This window comes from Chaetura pelagica, unplaced genomic scaffold (genome assembly GCF_000747805.2).
Source record: "Chaetura pelagica isolate M959 unplaced genomic scaffold, ChaPel_1.0 scaffold242, whole genome shotgun sequence".
Taxonomy (NCBI): domain Eukaryota; kingdom Metazoa; phylum Chordata; class Aves; order Apodiformes; family Apodidae; genus Chaetura; species Chaetura pelagica.
This window is the reverse complement of record NW_009952377.1, coordinates 1145496-1151585: the sequence shown is the minus strand read 5'-3', so window position 1 is coordinate 1151585 and position 6090 is coordinate 1145496. Positions and strand designations below refer to the sequence as shown.

The following is a 6090-nucleotide window of genomic DNA, read 5'->3' as shown; positions in this document are numbered from 1 at the left end:
ATGTAAGGAAGAAGGAATGAAAGTCATTATATGTGGTAAGGAACTGGGAAGCAATAATTCTGAAAAAGAGCTGGGGTCAGTATTGGGTGGTCAGATACAGATGGTCTACAGCGAAGAAGGGCTAGTTCTTTCTGTTCATGTAAAATCAGTGGAGCGTTGAACAGAAGATGCAATCTGTGTTTAGGCCTACTGTTGGTATGGCATATCCAGTTCTAGTACAAGCCTTGCAAAATGGTGTTGGAAAAATAGGAGAGGGTTCAGAAAAGAACTACAAGAAGTGTTTTGTGTTTTTTTTATCATTCGTACAGCAGCCTGTTTAGGGAGTTCAATATATATATATGTAATTTATTAAAGAGGTAATATGATCATAGTAATTAAGTACCTACATGAGAAGTACAAATTAATGACAATGCAGTAGCTGGACAATAAGGAGAAGCTAAAGTCAGATTGATACTAAAACATATGCACCAGTGTGTGTGGTTTTTTAAAATAGTAACTATTGAAACAGCCATAGACTTTTATCAGTAGTATTTCTTCAATGAAATGAATGTGTTTTTAAAAATAATTTGATCACAGCTGTTGCACTCAAATTAACAAACCAAGGAACTTAAGATGCCAGAGTATATGGTCACAAGGTCACATCAGGTTATTAAATAGAGTATGAAACTTGCCAAGTGTCATGCAAGCATGGATTTGTTCATTTGTGCCTGTAACACGATTGTTAGCTCTTGAGTTATGATCTCACATCCTAAAGCTACAGTGATTTTCAGACCGAGTGTTGCTGTCTGCCAGATTTTTAGTTTTCCCCTCTGGGTTTCAGCAAGAGTAGTAGTAATAGAAGAGCAAACTCTGGGATTTCTGGGCTGGCTGTAAATTTAGCCTGTCATCTGTGTAGCCAGACATTTACTCCATCTTTACAGACTACTGAGCATTTCTAACTAATACTGTTACAACTGAAGTTGATATAGACCCCTTAACCATGAGTTGAGAACTGAGGGACATGAGGGGACCTGCTCTTTCATAAACAGGCTATAAGAAAATAAGAATAACATTTTACTGTTATCTTAACCATGTGATAAAATGAATAAAGACTATTATAGTTATGATAAATACCTATTCATTTTTACAGTTAGTAGCTGTTCAGGGAAACTGAGTGTAAGGAACTTAACATGCTGCAGACAGTGTTTCAGATCTCCATAACTGATGCGCTCAGCCTGTCAGTATCGGAGGTTTCTATGCGTTAGGTAAGATTGTTGCCCTTATTCTCCAGGTATTTTCAGTCGTGGGGTTTTGTGGGAACTGAAGTCCAGTACAAGAAAAAAAAATCCCCAAAACCATTTTATTATTTTATTAATTGTATTAAACTGTCCAATAAGGATTAACAGTTTACTGTGTGTGCTTTTGGAAAAGCTTTGTTCTTTACTCCTTCCTCAAGGCTTTCCTGCTCCCTTTAGGCGCAGTAAAGCAAATGAGAGAGAATATCAGCACCTCCATGTTCCATAACTGATTCAGCAGTCCACAGAGGTTACTTAAAAATGTTGCTGCAGTTCAGATGACATTCCACTTGTTCTTTGCCAAGTGATGAAATTAACTGAGAGCCTTTTTATTGTCCTCATCAGAGCAAAGTTCAGCATGAATCTCAAGTTCAAGTTTGATCCTTTGAGGGTTTCTTCAAAGCAGTTGCTAATGTTTTTGAATGCTGTATGCTTCTCATTGTTGATGTGTTTTGTCTTTATTTCTCAGCCTTATCTGTGTATGTTTCTATTGCAGCACACGTCCCATGGAGATGGACGGCAGGAAGTTTCCTCTCGAACTGGGCGCTCTGGAGCTCGCTGCAGGAACTCTATAGCTTCCTGCGCAGATGAGCAGCCGCATATTGGAAATTACAGACTCCTTAAAACGATTGGAAAGGGGAATTTTGCAAAAGTAAAACTGGCAAGGCATATCCTAACTGGCAGAGAGGTAAAGTGGTATGGGTGTAAACAGTAGTGAATTGCAGTAGGTGTGAAGGTTCTCTTAGAATAGCATCATGTAAAGACTGTGAATGTTTACTGTGTTTTACTAGAGATACAGCCACTAATGTAGAAAAGAGTAGAAATGGAAATGTATTTTGTAGTCATAATTACAAAATAATTTTTCTTGAAAATGGTCTCTTACATTTGTATTTTTAACAAGTCCCTAGCCAACTTAATTATGTTCAAGTTGGCTACTAGAATTCTCTGCTAAATCCTCCCATTTCCAGAACAGGGCTCTATAAACAGCAATTAAACAAGCTTGATGGGAAGACTGCCTCTTGCTGTGTATATACTGCACAGTGCAGGGCAGTATTGGAGGGGAAGTCAGGAATGAGAGCTTGTAAACATATCTTCTTGATAATGGTCTGAGTAGCCCAAATGCAGCATTTTCTTGCCAAAGCAACATGTATTCCAGGAGTTTTGCTAGTGTCTGCAGTGCTGGGCAGCCTTGGGAAGACACTCCAGTTTGTTCAGAGCTGGTTTGTCTGTTCCTCAGTGTTACGTGGTGTGGACAAGCTTTCTCTTGTTTCTCTTCATAGTGTCTAATTCAGCTCCATAATTAGTTTCTGCATGCTGTTGCAATATAATTAATGACTTGCATTTAAGGATGGTCCTGATTTGATGAGATGTAGTCCTGTTTGCTTGTTACAAGAAGGTGTTTCTTGCTGCTGTTTTATTAATAGCAGCTCTACATACTGAAAGAGGGAGAAACGCCTTGTTGACCTTTTCTTGCCAAACCTGTCTAATGAAGTAAATGTTTGCCGATACCAGCAAGGACTTTTAAAGAAAGCTGTGTGCCTGACTGCAGTGCTTTAAGGGAATTTTATTTTTTCTGAGTGTTGGAACAGACTGCCCAAGGAAGTGGTCAAGTCACCATCCCTGTAGGTATTTGAAAGACTTGTACATGTGGTGCTTGGGGACATGATTTAGTGGTGGACTTGGCAGCGTTAGGTTAATGGTTGGACTCAATGTTCTTAAAGGTCCTTTCCAACCTAAATGATTCTGTGGAATTCAGTAGCACTAGGAGGAACAAAGGGGACATATTTTTTTGCAAGACTTGTTGCGAATGACTTTTATTTCTTTTTTAAGCTGACAGTTCTGCTGATCAGCAGTTGTTTTCTGATGATAAAGTTAGTGCTTATTTGTAGACAAAGTGTTTTATTAATTGCTTTCCACTTAAGCTCCCTCCTTTTTTTATTGATACTTGAAAAGGCAAGAACTTGGTTATTATTTCTTACAGGTATAGGAGTTGGGGATAAGTATTGTGCCACACATTGCTTTGCAAAAATTGAAGTACATTTTCTTTCACTTGCATGTGTGTGTGTTGACATCTGGTTAATTATTTTTGTTAGAAATTTCAGCAAACAGAGTGACAGCATAAAATCTCTGGCCAAATTTGGAAAGATTTTGTTACTAAGTTTCTTTAACTCTGGAATAGATGTAAATTCAATCAAGTCAGAGCATAAATACTTTCCAGGACATCACCTTTGGTCCTGATACCTAGACAAGGTGGCATTCCTTTGGAGGGAACAGTTAAGCTGATTTGAAATAACTTCAAAATATTACTGTAAAACTTTTTCTTCTACTATTTAAGAAATATAAATAAAAGTATTTCTTCTTGCTTGGTGAACTATACACTATTGATGATAAATACATAGTTTAGATGTGTGTGACTAGAATTGTTCACTATATTGTGCGTAACAATTTCCTCAGTGCATTAATTTATTTTTGCCCTTACAGAAGTATTTATCTGACCAATCTTTAGATTGTGCTGACCATTTTCATGTCTGTCACGTTGATGTTTTTTGGATGGGATTAGCAACAGCACCTTGTACTTTGAATCTCTCTTTTCTTTGCTAACTCATGTCCAAGGTTGTTTCTGTTAGTTTTCCATTCTATTTGAGGATGTCTCAACTCCTTCAAGAGACTTAATCATTATGGTTTGACTTTCCATGCCAGGGCCATTGATACAGATATTAAACAAGATTGGTCCCAAGTCTTGTCCTTGAAGAACTCAACCCCAATACCTCTTCAGCCATTTTTTAAATTAAAAAAGCTTTGTGCACATTTCAGCTTCTCTAGTTCAAGAATTTCCATGCATCCCCCTAGATGAGGTTTTACAATAGTCCAGATAGTCATATCTTGTGTGTTTCCATCGGGCACTATTAACTGTAGGAAAATCTGTTGCATTTAACCCTTCTGACTGTTTCCTTATTTTTTGCCCTGTTCATTTCAGGCTCAAGAGTTTTGTGGTAAATGGCTCTTCCAGGGGGAAAAAAAGAAAGTTCAGTCTGCTAATTTCTAAACGTGTGTTGCCATTTTGTTCTTGGCAGATGTTGGAAATCTCTGCTACAAGAATACTTGTTTGGGTGTTGGGGTTTTTTTGCTTTGGATTTTTTTTTTTTCTTTGTTCCCCTTTAAACCTGCCACTCTTAAGAATTCCAGGATAATGTTCACAATCTGGCCTCAGCCAGCCAGCACTCATCTTCCTGAATTTGTGACTTCCTGCATATATATGCACTCATTCTTCCTGCTGGCTGTCCTGTGTTTGTTCCTAATTTTTTTTTCCATCTAATGCACTAAAACATAAAACAGAATGCCTAGTTTGGGGAGTCATGCTTAAATGAGTTTTTATCTCTGCTGTATCATTGCGGTGTTTGAACCCTGCTTATCTTCTCCTTGTTATCTTTGTGGCTATTCTTAATGTTCTTTTAAGTGTTTGGTTCAATTTCAGTTTATGGCAATTGGTTCTTTCTATCTGTTCTGATAAACTTCTAAATCATGCAACAGGTCAGCACTTTTTTGTTGGTAGTTGGGAGGAGGGTATATCTGTTCAAGCATTCTTCCAGGGTAGTTGTGCATCTCCTTACATCTGGAGTCCTTCCTTATGAATTTTCCTGCAGCTTGAGATGGGGCTTTCATGTTTCCAACTGGAGTAAGTTCCAGCACTCTTTCATTTCCGTCTTTAGTGTGTCTGCAGGACATATGATGAGAGTCCAGCCTCAAATTACAGAAAGGGAGAAATGTGTAGCCTTGGAGGGGTGATCAGAACATCAGCCTAACTTGCAGGGGTTGAATTGTGCAAAGGAGCATGTGGCCTTCTGCTCACTGCAGAGGAATGGAAGGGGGAGGGTAAGCTTCGCTGAACTAGAGCTGGTGTTTGGAAACACTCCTTTGAGATCCTCTGTCCAGGAGAGTATTATTGAGTCTTCATTGTCAATCTGGTTTTGTTAATTCTTTGTCTTTAGGCCAGGTATTTTTTTTATAATTTATCAAAGTTTATTTCCTCTGACAAGTTTTTCGTACTTGCCAAAATTAATCTAAAAGTTACAACTAGCTTTTGATGTTGCAGAGGTGTTTGGAATTACAACCCAAAATATATGGATCCTTCTGTAAATTAAAAGCATATGTTCAGTCAATAGCCAGGAAGCTGAAGTTTCCTAGTGAGATGGGATTCTTTCAGTATCCAAGTCTGACTCCAAGGAATCTATTGTCATCTTTCTGTTCTTCCCTTGGAAAAAGTGAAATTTAAGAGGTAGAAAATATTCTGAATGGTAGGGGTTTTGCCATTTTGCTGTGTCTCAACTTCTCATTATTTTAACTCCCTCATTCAGGCCATGTAGGAGGAATGCTTAAGCCATGTTCTGGTGAACGGTGAAAGTTAATTTTAATTCTGCTAACTGGTGCAGCAGTGTAACAGTGTAGGTGGACCTGCATTCTTCCTACATTGGCCATAGCACACAATACTTGAAACTGTTCTGGATTCACCTTGTGTAAAGACAGCAAAGTTTCTGCTTTGGAAGGCAATTAGATTCTGTATTACCTGTGCTTAGTAAAACAGAGGGTTTTCTTTCTCGGGCTCCTCAGAGCTATTCTTGAGGGCACACTCCCTTCACCTGTGATTTGGAGACCTTATCAAGGTACCTGAAATCGCTCCTTGTTCCAGTGAACTCAGTTCAGGCTCTCAAAGTGAGTCTTAACACATTGTACTCTGTGTTCAGATGGGTAGGAATTCTCTAAATTCATCCTGCCTTTAAGGATATAATTAGTGTACTGAGAAGGCCTGTGAGTCTAC

The 6090-nt window shown here is 38.4% G+C and overlaps 1 protein-coding gene across 1 annotated transcript in view; it reads left to right on the top strand.

Annotated features, from left to right (window-relative positions):
- The first annotated feature begins 1774 nt into the window (after positions 1–1774).
- MARK3 (MAP/microtubule affinity-regulating kinase 3) overlaps positions 1775–6090 on the top strand; it is a 48676-nt gene continuing 44360 nt past the window's right edge. The window contains exon 1 of the mRNA XM_010008158.1: positions 1775–1962. The gene's annotated coding sequence lies outside the window, so the exon portion shown is untranslated. The remainder of the gene's footprint in view (positions 1963–6090) is intronic.